Source organism: Cydia fagiglandana, chromosome 18 (genome assembly GCF_963556715.1).
Source record: "Cydia fagiglandana chromosome 18, ilCydFagi1.1, whole genome shotgun sequence".
Classification (NCBI taxonomy): domain Eukaryota; kingdom Metazoa; phylum Arthropoda; class Insecta; order Lepidoptera; family Tortricidae; genus Cydia; species Cydia fagiglandana.
Window position 1 is genome coordinate 7,268,529 of NC_085949.1, and position 18,382 is coordinate 7,286,910.

General features: G+C 37.2%; 3 long non-coding RNA genes across 3 annotated transcripts in view; 2 read left to right on the forward strand and 1 right to left on the reverse strand.

Annotated features, from left to right (window-relative positions):
- The window catches only part of LOC134673335 (uncharacterized), a 288,987-nt gene that overhangs the window by 210,352 nt on the left and 60,253 nt on the right, over positions 1-18,382 (reverse strand). The gene's annotated exons all lie outside the window — the stretch shown is intronic.
- On the forward strand, positions 6,032-6,925 carry LOC134673496 (uncharacterized). Its single transcript, XR_010099491.1, has 2 exons — positions 6,032-6,211; positions 6,289-6,925. It is a non-coding gene; the product is annotated as an uncharacterized LOC134673496 (long non-coding RNA).
- LOC134673501 (uncharacterized) lies at positions 8,849-10,084 on the forward strand. Its single transcript, XR_010099492.1, has 2 exons — positions 8,849-9,370; positions 9,448-10,084. It is a non-coding gene; the product is annotated as an uncharacterized LOC134673501 (long non-coding RNA).

An 18,382-nucleotide genomic window follows, 5' to 3' on the forward strand; every position in this document is an offset into this window, starting at 1 on the left:
CAATAACATGAACAGTTCCCCATGTCTCCACCATTTAAAAAAAAATGAATAATATTAAAATCATTTAACTATCGAACTTGGCCATGAAATTACACGAGAATCAGTTGAGATCGACCTGGGGGCCGATTTTAGAATTTCGATCACTCGAAAATTGGTGGAAAACGGCGAACTGCAATTTTTTGAAATACGAGCGATCGAAATTTGAAACCTAGTGGTATTGGCCACTCGATTTCAATTCTATTAGTAGAATTTAAACGCCTAGTAGTGGAGATATCATTTAACGAAATACACGAAATCGAGTGGTCGAATTTAAAAAATCGGCCCCCTGTAGAGGAAAATACCAGCCCACCTACATACGATAACGATCAAACGGTCAATTATATGAATAAAAGTTTTTGTAGGCACCCTGAAGAGGTATTTTAGTAAAATAGACATAATTATATTTAGTAATATTGACTGTTGATTTCTTTTTTTCTGTTTTTCTTTCACTAATAAAGTGCCGACTAATCGGCCATTTTTGCCGACTAGTCGCCGACTAATCGCCGACTACAAATGTGGCCGGATAGTCGGCTTTCCCGACTAGTCGGTACATCCCTAGTTTTTAAGTAAGTTTCATTAATAGATATTCAATGTTATACTTAAGCATAGAAAAAAAAAATGTTTTCAATTTTAAAAAGTATACAATACCAACTAATATGTGTCACTTTAACAACTACAACCAATGTACTGCCGTATTCGAACTTCAAGATATTCACAAGAGACGACACGTACTAGATCCATTCTAGATACGTTATAGTTTATATATCAACTAGTTCTCTTTTGCAGCGCAATTCGGGCAACCAATGTCACGTTTACGTTAGATAGAGTAAGCTATCTCTTAGATGTGAATTGAATATCTAAGTCATATCCTGTGGAAATCGTTCAAGAGTATCTCCAGAATCGCGCAAATGTCAAATTTGACAGGTGAGATCTTAAGCATATCGTTATCGTATCTTGGTGATGTCTAAAAGATATCTAATAGATGTCTATTTCAAAATCCGAATCGGGCCCATATTCAACAAAGTTTTCTTAACTATAGTAATAAATATGTGTGTATGTGTAAGTTTGGTTTATTACCATTATAAAGTAACGAACAAATATCACATCACGTTATTCATGTAGTATTAGATTTAAATTAAACTTCGTCCGACAAATTTAAATAGCCATTTCAACCGAAAAGGGGGTTACATATAAAAAGGGTCGCTATTTCAAAACAATAACAAGATTTAACAGCCGTTTTTAATCCACAAATAGATTAGCAACATGTTTCCAAAGGGCAATTTGTCATCATTAATGGGTACCGTTTAAACAATAGGTGAAGAGCGTTTACAGTTACAGTGAGCCTTTATTTAAACTTTATTGCACAAAAGAAAAACTTATCGTACAAAAGGCGGACTTAATGCCAAAAGCATTATTTACTTGGTAACATGTAACGTTAAATATTAGAGGGACAGGAACATTTTATACAAAGTTACTTAGAAATGGCGTCGCTGCGCAAACTGCACCAACTTTGCGTCGAACAGCAGCCATAGAGTTACTAGACGCCGACGCTCGAGAGACGCTAGTGTCGGGTGGCCGATACAAACAAAGGAAAAACGAGTACCTACTTAGTAGTTTTAGTGAAGCAAATCCTCATTATCCTTCACTTCTCTGAACACACATTCCTATTTTATCAAAATAAAACCTAGAAAGATATGCTTCAAGTTGACGTTTGATATATATAGCATTTTTTTTTTAAATTACAAGTTATTCTTATACCTAAGCATAATTGGGTTGGGTGCCGAGTTTTTATGAAGTTACTATCACTATTATTATATTATTCAATTTGTAATTTACATGTAAAGTGTCATTCTATGGAACTTGCTAACTATGTAAACAAACCGCCATATTGAAATAGTCTCTGAATGATGAATTCACTAGTGACTTTTGTTTGGCCATTTTCACTTAATTGAACACCTTTAACGGTCGGTTAACAATCGTTACAAAACTGACGGTCAATGTCAAACCCCATACATTTTGTCAGGAATGTAACGGTTAGACGTTACAGAAACACGACTTAAGTCGCGCTTAACTTAGACAAGTTAAATGAAAATGTCCGTTTACATAGTTAGCAAGTTCCATAGAATGACACTTTACTTTATTTACTACTAAGTATTTACTATCTTGCACCACACGTCTATAAACGTGATAATTTTGTTTCCGCATATCACCCCAAAATCTACGATTATTCCAGGATTAACGAACGAGTCTATTGCTCCGCCAAAAGAAGAATGCCTTATCTCGGCATAACCTTGGTACTGTCATATGACCTTTTTAATTTGGTCGGTTTATCGTACTTAATTGGAAAATATGAGAACGATGTAATTGCCAGAATAGGGGTCTGCGTGGATCGTAAAATATTAAGTAGGGGATGATGCATTATTTATGCCTGGCTTTGGTCGGCTTGACTTGTGGGGATGAAAATATAGAAACAAATGAAAGGAAATTTACAAAATCGTTATATTTGTGTAATAAAATAAAGTGGATTATACGTATAGGTAAACTGGAGACTAGGCCCACGATTTCGTCCACATAGACATTTACCTAAACCTTTCGACAGTTTAGTTTTCAACTTGTTTGGGCTTGAATTAATAAAAAATGTTCATTAGTGGGGCTCTACAACATTTGAAGAATAGAATAATATAGGTATGTTTTTAAACTTCAAGGTGATATCTTCAACGGTTTAACGCTGTGCCTTGCCTGTCAGTATCTATACTGCCACAGAAAAGCAATTACAAAATAATATTTATTTTAGTAATTCACCAGTGTAGAACTGGCCGCGTAGCCAAGATGCCAATCGCTAACGCTCCGTAGCGATCGAAACGCAACTGTCACTGTCACACTAATGGGGAAGAGTGATAGAGATACATAATGCTTTTCGTTGTCGAAGCGATAGCGATTGTAACCTTGGCTAGGCGGCCTGTTCTCCTAAGTCCAATAAATCGCTATCTCAATATATTTTTTTTTAATGGAACTATCAGCTATAGATCTAAAGTATACCTTAGTAGCTAAAATTAGCAATGAATTTTCTTTTGAAATAGCGCTATTTGGCTTAGTACGTTTAGTTGGCATACTTGTACCTGCCTTTCAATCCTACATACAAATTTATATCAATATTGCTTTGAACTTTGGGGTCATCCATTAATTACGTTTACGTCACACGTTTAGGGGGTGGGAGGGGGTCAAGAAAATGTGACATGTTGTGACATGCTGGAGGGTGGAGCAACAAACATTGTGACGTCATTTTACCGTCATCACTATTCATATGTAACCGAAAATTAATTTATATTTTTTTATTAGCTGTACATTTAAATAATGAGGTTTTGGAAGTAGGTAATTTTAGTTCCTAATTGGTTTTGTGTTATAAAATTACTAAAATTTCTTTTACCAAACATATTTTTTTATTAAAAAAATAATACAGAGTTAGTATTGCCGATTTCGTTGAAAACAAAATTGCCTAAAATGTGATGTCACACCCACCAGGTGGGGAGGGATTTGTAAAATGTGACCAAGTGTGACAAGGAGAGGGGGAGGGGTCAAAAAACCTAGAAATTCGTGTGACGTAATTAATGGATGATCCCTTTCCTGAATAGGTATATACCTAATATTATTTCGATTCAGACTACCTAAATGTCATCAAAAAGTAAGAACGAGTACTATTGTCTACTAAATTTACGTGCCACTAAAAAACTAGACAAGTCTTTACGTCCCTCTTGTTAGTTTAATCAACGAAATCTGGTTTTGGCAGTGACCCTCGGCCGTTTCGTTTAATGGGCTATTCGGTTTGTGTCTTGATTTATTCCTTACTTTAACTACGATTTTCGAAATATACTAGACTAGTACGGGGAGTACGAAAACGATGGATACGGTAGTTTAAATGTAATCATCAATTCGATCTTAGTTCACACTCATACTTTTTTACGCGGACAAATTCGTTGCAATTACAATTATGATTGGTGCTGTATAATAGTATTAATTACAACAAAAAATCAACTTAATTTAAATTTATTACTTTATTACCTACTAGCTGTGCCCGCGGCTCCGCCCGCGTGGAATTCGATCTGTGTCAGTAAGCGGCTAATTTCTCTCCCTCTCCCCTGGAGGCGGAACTTGAAGAATAGTTGACAGATGGATATGCTAGAGGACTGCAGTCCAGATACAATATTTTACAATTAGGTACCACAAACTAAAACTACAATCCAAAATCAATAGTTTTGCGATATAAAAAAAAATCGATATAAAAACGCAATTGGGTAGGTAAAGTTTTTTGAAGATAGGCAAATTATATTTTTTCCCGATAGTATTCATTATAGCGATCACGGAATTGCAGCTCTTTTATTTTTATATTATTTTATTGATTAAATATAATTTTTTAAATGATCGATATGACGTTTGTGAGGTGAAATGGCAGATTCGAGTAATTAATTCCTTTGCCGTAGTAAATGGGACGAGATAGAAAAAAAATCGATGTCAACTGTCAGTGTCATTCTTGGAAAATAACTTGCAAATAATTGGAAAATAATGGTCGGACGAAATATTTGTGTTTTCTTGTAATTGGATGTCGGTGTGATTTCTAGAATAAGTATTTTTAACGTCCCTAGCACGCTCAACACGGATATTTTGATAATGATAACGATTGCTTTCGACTACTTGGCACTGCTTCTTGGAGAACATTTTCATTAACGCCTTCACCACGACTCTTGGACTGCTACACGAGTCATTTTGGATCTCAGTATCAACACAATAGATGGAGACGATCCCGGAAACGTTCGAATGGAAATAGAATATTACAGAGATGAACTCAAAGTGCGTCGTACCGTCTACAAGACAGTACAGACGTTACTTTCCAAACTCAGCGTATTTGAGCACACCAAAGTCTTTAACAGCGATTCGGTGCCAAGCTTTGAAGATATATTGGCCAAAATGGTAACTTATACGTTTGTGAGGACTATATAAACGTGATTGTTGTATTATACATACATAATGATTAAGATTGTAATAGTCTTATAACTAGGTCGTTATTGGCTATTATACATGGGCTCGGCAAGGTGTTCACAATATCTGAACACGCACGCCCTGATAATAGAGGCGTGTTCAGATATTTATGAGCATCCTAGCTGCACCAATATATCTGATGGCGACTGTACTTTAGAAAACTTATAATATAAATCCAAAATAATATAATATAAATCCAGTAAATTTCGTTTTGTTTTATTTTATAAATCCACAAATTATTATCCTTAAGCATTAACATTACAACAGTATATAGAATCACGCTGTGTGGCGTGCCCTTGAAGAGAGTTGAGAGGTTCAAATATGGTCAATATGGATAAGTATGTCTGTAGGGTAAATGTGCTTCACGTTGGGGCCTGTTTACATATTGATTAGTGTTGATTGCGGGTTTAATACATTTGCCACTATACACAAGTAGCAAGTGTATCAACTCGCAAAAATACTATATTTTTGCTTCCATTGAGGTATACATAGTAAGCACTATTCTCAAATTATGTGAGGAAATAAAACAAATTCAATTTAGTAAAGCGTATTTAATAGGGGTAAAGTGACGCGAATACAATTAAAAAAACAACGCATATTCTTAGTTTATATTAAATGTAGATGGCTTTTTAGTTTTCACTTGGTCACAGTGTAACAACAAAATTTTAATTCTTCATTTTTTTTCAATATTGAACAGTATGTGACCCTGACCCATATTCGTTTGATACCCTTAACGCCATCTAGCGAGCTCAGTCGATAACAACATGGTCCGGGTTGCTAGATTAAAAATAATTTCGGTGCCTTCCTACATTTTTGGTTTTTTTAATCGCAGGGGGTTGTAAATTAAAATTGTCTTCAAATATTTTTTTTATTCGTCGGCGCGTTGTATTCAATATTATACTAAGCAAACTAAATAGGAAAGAAAGCGTTTTTTTTTGTCAAGTCATGTGGTGTTCGGCCGAGCCCCGTTCGGACTCTGGTAACCCCGTCGTTTGATCTGTCACCGATGGCTCGCCACGTAGCTAGCCGTTCTTTTTGGATTTGGAAGAGATCGTAGCAAGGTGGTTCGTTTCCTTTGCCCAGCGGCCTGGTGCTGTCTGATGGCTTCTACCTATATCGCGGTTTAAGCCGCCTAATCGTAAGTAGCTAGTCGATTCCTTAATTGTTTTGGATGGATTTGTTAGTGCAGTGCTGATTGTTTTTATATTATTGCAGCTCGTTGGATGTGAATCGTCCTGGAAATTGAAGCCCCGGGTGCATTGGAATTATGCAAGTCCTTTCCTACGCCCGCTTATTGTCTGCCCCGGGTAAGCAGCGACCTACTCGCAGTCCAGTATATTTATTCGATTCTGTGAATGTCTGTTCCGTTACTTAGTAGTTTTATAAATTTCAGGGTTTCAAGATTTACCGTCTTTATTACGAGTTTACGGGGTGGCCTCAAAATGCCAGCTTCTGCAAGCCGAGCTACCAGTGGCAAGGAGCTGTGCCTGGCGTTTCCATACTTCCACGCAGAGGTTCCTGACCAACGTGGCGGTTGTATTGTTTACGGTCTTTCGAAGTTTTGGAGGTTAGATCGACCCTTTATCTAATATGTATTACTGAACCAGAGATGCTGGTTCTGGCGCCCTCATACCCTTAGTAACTTTTAAGTTTGTCCGTCAGTAGGCCGCTTCTACCAAAACATTTTAAAAAAGAGTTCGCTATACCCATAACTGTTCCCTCAACACTTAAATAAGAGTCTGATGCTCATGTTATTTAGATAAGAGCTAGTTTACCTTAAGTTCCTGTCATTAAGGCCCTTAAGGCTCTCCGGGTTAGTTTTGAAATTATTTAAATAAATGTTTTATTCATATTGTCTAGTTTCCTTAATTAATTAAGAAAATATTCCATATTAGTACCCCTAAATAATAGTTGTTTCAGTGGCGCCCAACGTGGGGCAATGTTAGCGAACCTCTTTGGTCACAGTGTGTTAGCTAAAGGGAGTTTTATTTTTTGGTAGAAACGGTGCTGCTTGTATTCTTGTATTGTGTTCAGGATAACCGATTATTACCTTTTTTTAATTTAAAATTTAACTATATTACATAACTGTGTAAGTTAATACTGTTACCACATGTGAGCATACTTTTATAGGTTAGGTCATGTACCTACATGAGTGTGGAGTTATATTTATCTATTACTTGCGTTGTACTGTTTAGTACTGTGTAAAGATTATTAATTAAATTGCAACTAGTGGAATAGTGTGTGGAATGTTAAACGTAAGTTAACTTTTACTTTAATTAAAAAAAATACAAAGGTGTAATGTTAGTGGACAGTTCTGTACCAAGCTGTAAGACTTGTGTTCTTTAAATTTAAGTTTTTTATTCTTCCTCGGTGGGAGGTTACTGTATTTGTACTTAGTTGACGGTACACCTGTTTAAAATGTAACGAAATTTTATTAATTATAAATGTGGAGTTGTAAAAAGTTTGAGGGAGCAAATTTGGAAGTTATAGTGAAGTACAGTCAGCAGGTGTTTTCAATTATTAAATTTATTACAGGATGTTTGGAGTTGAAGTTAAAAGTTGAAGTTTAAAATAAATAAAATTAATATTAAATAGTTTCTTGACGTGGTTGGGTACAGTCAGTCACAATTATTGTTGTTGACTTACGTTTTTTTTTAAATAACTTACCGATATTCAAATAGCCGTTTACCTTTAAGGTCGAATCTTATTGTAGTAGTTTCCACAATTGTTTCGTACGGGAGTTATGTTTATTACCTACTTTTCCTTATCTATTGTCTCGACTTAAATCGAGTTTTTTCCTTATTGTTGTTATTTTAGGTGAAGTAAATATTTACTTATTAGTTAATTATCGGTGATTGCGCGTTTTTTTTGTTGATGTTCGGTAGGAGTTTTTTTTATGGTTGCGTGCAGGAGTTTTGTTTACGTATTACTTACTTTCTTTCGATCGTGTCTGAGCAAACGTAACTCAGGCACGTGGTTTGTTTGTTGTTGGGGGGCGAAGAGGACGATTTAAAGACTCTTCGCGTGTTTACCGGGGTGCTGGCGTTTTAAACCAGCATTCCAAACGGCACTGGCTGGTCGGGTTTTGGCGGACTTTAAACCGTCAAGCTCTTAATAGCAGTGCCTTCTACCTTGTTAACGCTTTGCGGTATGACTTAAATCATATGCGTGAACGTTAATGTTGATGTTAGGGGGTTGTTATGTGGCACACGCCTTAAAGCGTTGTCCGCAAACATCGGATTTTTTTTGTCAGACTGACAGACTTGCATTGCCTGAAATGGAGCCTGTACAGTCGACTTCCTTGTGTGTCTCGTGTTGTTTCGAACGTTACCGTCTGCCTGTCGTTTAGACACAGCTGGTCAATGTATCATTGTGTTGTGTTATTGTCTCATTTCCGCGTTCAGACCTGTGACGTCTGACAGTCACGGCCTGATATGCGCGCTAGGTATATTTGAATTAGTTGTATTAGTTGTAGTAGCAGTCACCGATCTTAGTTAGTAAATTTCACTTGGCTATATGCCGTCTTCTGCTGTATCTCTTGGACGCATAACCCGCGGCCTGGGCCGTTCGTTATGCCACCAAGGAATATACGCGATGCGACGTTTCGTGATAATGTAGCTTAGAGCTTTACTTGCGTACGTCAAGTCTTTATAAAGTAAGTCTTGTTTAGTGCGTGGGTTCGATTTTTTTTTGTTAGTTAGTTTTTTAGCGGTAGGTAATTGTCTAGGTACTTTCCGCGGGTGGTTTTGCGAGCTGGGGACCAGTTCAAAATTTTGCCGTAGTCAAAATTTTCTTCGGGAAGGGGAGCACTGTAACAACAAAATTTTAATTCTTCATTTTTTTTCAATATTGAACAGTATGTGACCCTGACCCATATTCGTTTGATACCCTTAACGCCATCTAGCGAGCTCAGTCGATAACAACATGGTCCGGGTTGCTAGATTAAAAATAATTTCGGTGCCTTCCTACATTTTTGGTTTTTTTAATCGCAGGGGGTTGTAAATTAAAATTGTCTTCAAATATTTTTTTTATTCGTCGGCGCGTTGTATTCAATATTATTCTAAGCAAACTAAATAGGAAAGAAAGCGTTTTTTTTGTCAAGTCATGTGGTGTTCGGCCGAGCCCCGTTCGGACTCTGGTAACCCCGTCGTTTGATCTGTCACCGATGGCTCGCCACGTAGCTAGCCGTTCTTTTTGGATTTGGAAGAGATCGTAGCAAGGTGGTTCGTTTCCTTTGCCCAGCGGCCTGGTGCTGTCTGATGGCTTCTACCTATATCGCGGTTTAAGCCGCCTAATCGTAAGTAGCTAGTCGATTCCTTAATTGTTTTGGATGGATTTGTTAGTGCAGTGCTGATTGTTTTTATATTATTGCAGCTCGTTGGATGTGAATCGTCCTGGAAATTGAAGCCCCGGGTGCATTGGAATTATGCAAGTCCTTTCCTACGCCCGCTTATTGTCTGCCCCGGGTAAGCAGCGACCTACTCGCAGTCCAGTATATTTATTCGATTCTGTGAATGTCTGTTCCGTTACTTAGTAGTTTTATAAATTTCAGGGTTTCAAGATTTACCGTCTTTATTACGAGTTTACGGGGTGGCCTCAAAATGCCAGCTTCTGCAAGCCGAGCTACCAGTGGCAAGGAGCTGTGCCTGGCGTTTCCATACTTCCACGCAGAGGTTCCTGACCAACGTGGCGGTTGTATTGTTTACGGTCTTTCGAAGTTTTGGAGGTTAGATCGACCCTTTATCTAATATGTATTACTGAACCAGAGATGCTGGTTCTGGCGCCCTCATACCCTTAGTAACTTTTAAGTTTGTCCGTCAGTAGGCCGCTTCTACCAAAACATTTTAAAAAAGAGTTCGCTATACCCATAACTGTTCCCTCAACACTTAAATAAGAGTCTGATGCTCATGTTATTTAGATAAGAGCTAGTTTACCTTAAGTTCCTGTCATTAAGGCCCTTAAGGCTCTCCGGGTTAGTTTTGAAATTATTTAAATAAATGTTTTATTCATATTGTCTAGTTTCCTTAATTAATTAAGAAAATATTCCATATTAGTACCCCTAAATAATAGTTGTTTCAACAGAAATACGCTAAAAACCACTTTCAGAGTAGGTGTTTCTTGCGTTTTGGCTGTCCTTCTTGTGTCCTTCCACAGCATGAGCATGTCGTAAGTCCTGTTGTATTTGTCCCTGGACTTAGCAGGAAGCTAGTTATTCATTATTAAGTTTGCTTCTGCTTTCAAATGAGGCGGTGTGCCGTCTATTCCAGGTCGTTTTCGTCACTTGAACTCATTTTGTTTATTACGAGTATTAAAATAACAAGCGGTAACTTATTGAGTATTGCACAACGAATAAACTTTGCCGCCTTTTATCTGCATATTTTTTTAAATTATATTACCATAGATACTAAGCATACGGTACGCGCATCAATCCGCGCGCACCGCGCAGCGCCCTTTCGCGGTGCTAAAGCGGTATCCAGACGGGACTGATCAAATCGGTCGATTTGATCCTGAGGCTTGATGTCATGAGGCTTGTCCGTTATTTTTCGGGAATGAGAGCTAAATGACACTGACAGTTGACATCGTTTTTTTTTCTATCTCGTCCCATTTACTACTTGCAAAGGAATTACTCGGATCTGCCATTCCATCTCACAAACGTCATATCGATCATTTAAAAAATTATATTTAATCAATTAAATTAAATAAAAATAAAAGAGCTGCATTTCCGTGATCGCTATAATAAATACTATCGGAAAAAAAATTTCGATATAAAAACGCAATTTGATAGGCAGTTGTACGTTTTTACTTTTAGTATGAAAATCGGTCACATCATTTTATCACGAAAATTGACAGTGCTGCAGCAGTAAAGTTGCAACAGAGTAATGCTGTTGTAGTCGCCATACATTAGAAAGTGATTGAAACCGCGAGCGAAGCGAGCGCGAAAATTTTTCGATATAAAAACGCAATTTGATAGATACTTGTGCATTTTTACTTTTAGTATGGAAATCAGTCACATCATTTTATCACGAAAATCGACAGTGCTACAGCAGTAACGTTTAACAGAGTGAGAGTGACATTCCATTTCCAACTGCAGCTGCAATACTGTTAATTTTACTATGGAAACGCGTCGCTGTCATTGTCAATTGCCATAGAAAATGAACAGTATTGCAGCTGCAGTTGGAAATGGAATGTCACTTTAATGCTGCTGCATTCGCCACCCGAATGTCACTTTTATCGTAACTTATAATGTTATTGTAAACGCGAGCGAAGCGAGCGCGAAAATTTATCGATATAAAAAACGCAATTTGGTAGACAGTTATACATTATTTTTTACTTTTAGTCCCAACCAGGCGCGAATCCAGGATTTCATACAGAGAAGGGACGGGACAGTTTTCTATCAGCCTAGCTTCGCATAGGGCTCGACATTTAAGGGTCTCAGCGAGGTTGTTTTCATACAGAAAAGATGCAAGAAAGCAGAGCTTTGAATTGACCAAGTGAATTGAATTGGCGAAGTGTGAGCAAGGCAGAAGGCCCAGCTGCGAAAGAGGAAAGCTTGGATTTGGATCCACGCCCAAGTGTAATTAAGGGAGAAGATCAACTTTGCCATAAGGCAGAAGACCTCGCGTGAGACCTTACGCCGAACTGCAAAGGAGTGGCTTGAAATCGAATCTATGCATGTAATCACGACTCTTCTACTGCTCGCTCTTTGGCTTCACTCGAAAGCGCTACTTCATAGGATGCTTTTAGTTTTCGGCTTTCACGGGGCCCCTTATAACACTTTGACAGTTAGGTCTCAGGATCGCGGCTAAGGAGCAACTCGACTTGGCCGACAAATCTGGCGTGCAAGAGAGCAAAATTCGCTATAAAATCGGTAACATATGTCAAAAAAATCGGCTGGCCGCAAGCCCGAAAGCAAGATTTTTTTCCATGACTTTAAGGGCCTCCGCGTAAGGTCAAATCGAAAGCCTACGTTGGAGATGTTCTTACGTACCCTCACTCTCTTACTTGATCCCTATATACGGCCCTTCGTTATTAGATGGGTACTTGTATGTACATGTATAAAAGTTTCATGTAGGTACCTACTCCACGACTTTTTTTTGCCTACGGTTTTGGTGCCATAAGCAAGTGCTTATTTTGCTTAAAAGGGTTAATCCGGCACTGCAAATGACAGAGGTCAATGTTTTTTTTTCAAAGTACCCACCTTCGTGGTCATTATTATTAAGTGCTTAAAGTAGGCGATACGTATGAATATATATTTGATATGGGTGCAATAATTACGATTAGGTATAATTCATGATAGAGAAAATTAATAATTTTAAATAACTATGCAATTATACGCGTGTTGATATGTGTGTTTATTTTACCTCTACGTAACTATGTAAACTAATTTTTAGTTTTCTTGATTACTTAATGTTTACTCAGTTCCCCAAAAGATGGCACTGTGCAATGAGGGGCAATTAATTTGCTATCGTTTAATTTTGTTGTATTATTAATTTATTAAATCAACATAATTATTCCATTATTTTTGTTGACATATCCGTACCCCCTTTCTAAACTCAGAGTTAATTTGGCAAAATCTTTCCTCGGTGGCTTATTCATGTCACAATGTATTAAATTCAGCGCCATCTGTTAGTTTACCAGGATACTCTCAATAGTTGTAGCACAACTATTGAGCAATAGTTGAAAAGAGTTTGCCCCTCTTTCCTAAGTAGCGCCATAAGATTCAGGGGCAAACTTAAGTAAATCGAGTGTTGTGGCTACCCCCCCTTTTAGGGGTTGAATTTTTATAGCCTATAACCTGGCCGGGGATTTTCTCGACAGATTAGTAAAGTTTTCATCAAAATTCGTTCAGCCGTTTTCACGTGATGCGTTCAAATAAACAGACAAACAGATAAACAGACAAACAGATAAACAGATAAACAGACAAAAATTCTAAAAACTGTTGGAACGTGTTCTGTTATCGATTCTAAGTATCCCCAGCCAACTTTTTTTCAAATATCTTCCAAGTACAGACTTTCGACCGTCTTCAGCTTTATTATATGTATAGATAGAAGATTACATGTTTCATAGCAATAAAATTCACAGGACTATAATTTACAAGCATATCAATATAATTTACACGCGATAGGTACCGTATTAGGACGGTATCAGTTTCACCGACTTATTAGCGTACTACACTCTATTGATAGTTTTTAAGTTTATAGCGAACATATAAACACACAAATAGACAGACGCGGCGGAGGACTTTGTTTTATAAGGTGTAGTGATAAATGATAACTACCTACTAACTTCTTGTTATTTTAGCGTCAAGCATGATAATAATAGCTAATTGTATCAAAACTGGTACCGTAAAACGGGGTGAGTAGGTTTCGCGGGGAGAGTTGGGTTATGAATGGGGAGAGAAGGTTTGAGAGGGGGGTGAGAAGGGATTTTAAGGCTACTGCTACAAAAATAATGTATTCCAGTTTAAAATGGGGCTATAGTAATACGAATAATAAAAAAAATTCGATCCAACAATCTTCCAGAATCACCTTTGTATGAAAAACCCTCTCACCCCAAATATGAGGCACTACGGGGTGAGGTGGGTTTTCCTCTTTATCGTCAAAGTTATGAAATGGAACTACCCAAAATAAAATACAAACGTCCGAACGACTTATTATATACACCATTTAGTTTTCACATGTAAAAATAAAATTTTATCGTGGTTTGAAAGTCAAATTTCACCCAACTCACCCCATTTTACGGTACATCAGCCTTTTTATGTAGGCATATTCTATTGGCTCCCACCAAGCACTGGACCCTAATAACGGATAGATCGGGATTGCCATATCCATTCCTACTCGTATTTACCAATCAGCTGGCTCCACTAAAACTTGTTTGTCCATAAACCTGCTAATTGCTTCGTGAAATATTGTTCCCTCCTTAATACTCCCTTTATAGGCTCATTGGATAGGTCCCATAAATACTTTATTGAACAACGATCTTTTGCTTTAGTCTAGCCGTTTATGAGGATCTTACACTATCTCATTATAGGGTATTTGACTACTAAATTAGTTTTTTTTCGAACTGTCAAAGCAATGTTGCTACTATGGAATTGTCACATTCAAATTACCTACTCAATATGTCATTATAGTTTTATACAGGTTTTAAAATAGAAATTGTGTCTAAAAATAACTGTTGTCTACGTTTCTCTATTAATCTTTGCTTTATTTTCATGCATGGTGTACAATAATTTAATTTAAATACAGTCAAATAGCCTATTGTAAAGTCGTACGTTTTGCGTCTATATCTGTAGATGTATTACGATCGATGTGGCATCTAAATCAGCTCGATGGTACCATAATATTGCATTGTCACTCAACTTACATATATATGAAGTTTCAGCTAAATCAAATAATGAGAAATGTGTCTAATTTACTTTATTTACCTAAATATTACTAGACATAGAGATTTAACTAGCACGAACGAGGCAACGCTAGTGACTTCCTTCCGATATTTAGTTAATCGATACCTATCATATAAGTTTCATATACAAAGGCCACATTTGGAAATAAATGAACAAGAATAAGAGTAAACTTAATATCGGAAGGAAGTCACTAGCATTGCCTCGTTTGTGCTAGAAAAATGCCTATCTGCCGTATTCGAACTTCAAGATATTCACAAGAGACGACACGTACTAGATGCGTTATAGTTTAGATATCAACTAGTTCTCTTTTGCAGCGCAATTCGGGCAACCAATGTCATTTTTACGTTAGATTGAGTAAGATATCTATTAGATGTGAATTAGACCTCTAAGTCATATCCTGTGGAAATCGTTCAAGAGTATCTTCAGAATCGCGCAAATGTCAAATTTGACAGGTTAGATCTTAAACATATCGTTATCGTATCTTGGTGATGTCTAAAAGATATCTAATAGATGTCTATTTCAAAATCCCAATCGGGCCCTATTGTCTACATATTAACAAAACATTTTTAATAAAAGCTTGTATTTAAGGGAGCAGGTATTGATAATTTTATTGTGATAATAAAATGCAAACTATTCATAATGATTATAATAATTCTTATCAGCCGTATTCGAACAATGAGATACGTCAAATTCTAGACATTGAAACGATATGGATTAGATATGTCAGTGTCAAACAAATGTCAAAAGTGACGTTTTTGTTTGAAGAAATGTCAATTTTGACGCTAAATAGAGTTAGACCAAGAAAAGTCTTCAGCGATTTTGATAGCCTACGCAGTGCAAGTGTTATTTACGTGTCATAATGTCATAGAAGTTTGACGTTTTAAATAACACTTGCACTGCGTGGGCTATCAAAATCGCTGCATACTTTTCTTGGTCTAACTCTAACATTAAATGACGCCGTACATTATTCAATCTAAAGGGGCCCACTGATTAACAGTCCGCCGGACGGTATCGGTCTGTCAGTTGTTCGGAACTGACAAAATTTTGTTCTAACTGACAGGCCGATACCTTTCGGCGGACTGTTAATCAGTGGGCCACTTTAAAGACTAATTGATATCGTCATCTGTCATCTCATCAATAAATAAATCAAAAAGGTATTCAAGTTTCAAGTTTTAAAGTAATTAAAATTTTATCGTTTTCTTCAGACTTGAGGAATATTAAGAAAGGATGTTTGTAGTAATAAAAATAATTGAGGATATATACTTTTTACCTTTATTATATTGGTCATGGGAAGTACTCCCATACAACCATTTCCAGTCGCCGTTACGACACGGTGTAGACACATCTTGTGTCGACACCGTCTGTTTCGGTCACAATTCCAGTCGCAGAGTCGTCGCCGTGTCGACACAGTTACCAGAAATGGGGAAGGGTCGACACATGACACAAAGTGACATAAAGTGTGGTCGCCGTGTGCACACATTGTTTCGGGTTTGCGACTACTTTATGCCAAAATCATTCGTTCATTCGTTCATTTTGTTCCTGTCAAATGGAAACTGTCAGATGGAAAAATAGTTTAATAAAAATAAGTGACATTAATACGCCATCTCTAAAACGGATTACAAGACGTAATTATATATTGTTTGCATTTATATTACAATAGGACTTAAATTATTATGGGGAATTAAACTGCTCGAGTGATTTGATAAACTAAGTGTAATATAATCAACGCGCCACCACATTGTTTTAGTTTAGCCGGAAAGGAAATTGTTTACTTCTCAGTGCTTGTGTTCATAAATATATTATTTGATGCATTTTTAGTACTTCGATGCGTATACTATACTTAAATAACAGAAATAACGCTTTACATACTACGAAACTTGTAAATTATGATGTATAAATATGGTTTAAGGCTGAGAAATATTGCAGTCACAAAGTAGTCGCAAATGTTTCGACTTTGTGTCGACTCTGTGTAGACACATGACACGCGCTGTCAAAAGTAATAACAAAGTTACTGGATTTGCAAAATGGCTCCTTGTGTTCATTTGTTTTCAGATATTCTCAAAGTGTAAAAATGACGTGGTCAGAGATGGGACTTAATAGATTAACTCTTTATTCGACTAATTAATGGAATAAAAAAAGTTAATCCTCAAATTTTAATCACGATTAGTTTAGTCGACCTAACATAGATTGAAATTGAATTAATCTGAACATTAATCGAATAAATTATCGATTAAATCTCGGTTGGAAGTTGACAGGGGGCCATTTTTGTACGTAAAAATAATAGAAATGTCTTGCATGCAGATGGTAGCCAAACACTTTGTCATAAAAGTCGAGATGGGTGTCTATTTATAGGTTTTAGGGAGTGCCGATTTCGAAAATGATGACCATTTTGGAATCCAAAATGGCGGCCATGCACTGTGTCATAAAAGTCGTCATGGATGTCGTTTTATACGTTTTAGGGGGCCCCAATTTTGAAAATGATGACCATTTTGGAATCCAAAATGGCGGCCATGCACTATGCCATAAAAGTCGTCAGGGGTGTCGTTTTATAGGTTTTAGGAGGCGCAGATTTCAAAAATGATGACCATTTTGGATTCCAAGATGGCGGCCATGCACTATGTCATAAAAGTCGTCATGGATGTCGTTTTATAGGTTTTACGGGGCCCCGATTTAGAAAATGATGACCATTTTGAAATCCAAAATGGCGGCCATGCACTATGTCATAAAAGTCGTCATGGGTGTCGTTTTATAGGTTTTAAGGGGCGCAGATTTCGAAAACGATGACCAATTTGGATTCCAAGATGGCGGCCATGCACTATGTCATAAAAGTCGTCATGGATGTCGTTTTATTGGTTTTAGGGGGCCCCGCTTTCGAAAATGATGACCATTTTGGAATCCAGAATGGCGGCCATGCACTATGTCATAAAAGTCGTCATGGGTGTCGTTTTATAGGTTTTGGGGGGCGCAGATTTCGAAAACGATAACCATTTTCGATTCCAAAATGGTGGCCATGCACTATGTCATAAAAGTCGTCATGGGTGTCGTTTTATAGGTATTAGGGGGCGCAGATTTCGAAAACGATGACCATTTTGGATTCCAAGATGGCGGCCATGCACTATGTCATAAAAGTCGTCATGGATGTCGTTTTGTAGGTTTTAGGGGACGCAGATTTCGAAAATGATGGCCATTTTGGAATCCAAAATTGCGGCCACGCACTATGTCATAAAAGTTGTCATGGGTGTCGTTTTATAGGTTTTAGGGGGCCCTGATTTCGAAAATGATGACCATTTTGGAATCCAAAATGGCGGCCATGCAGTATGTCATTAAAGTCGTCATGGCTGTCGTTTTATAGGTTTTAGGGAGCGCAGATTTCGAAAATAATAACTATTTGGGAATCGAAGATGGCGGCCATGCACTATGTTAAAAGTCGACATGGATGTCGTTTTGTTGGTCATGGTCATCATTATCGAAATCTGCTCTTCCTAACACCTATAAATCAACATCTATGACGGCTTATATGACAAAGTGCACGGCAGACATCTTGGAATCCAAAATGGTCATCATTTTCGAATTCTGCACTCCCTAAAACCTATAAAACGATATCCATGACGACTTTTATGACAAAGTGCACGGCACACATCTTGGATTCCAAACTGGTCATCATTTTCGAAATCGGCACTTCCTAAAACCTATAAAACGATATTCATGACGACTTTTCTGACAAAATACGTAGCGGCCATCTTGGATTATAAAATGATCATCGTTTTCGAATTCTGCACTCCCTAAAACCTATAAATCGACATCCGTGACGACGCAAGTTATCTTTATTTTCAGATCTAACAAATTGCTACAGAATACAAAGGACAAAAAAAGAAGCGAGGAGGTAATGAAACAAGCAAACATACA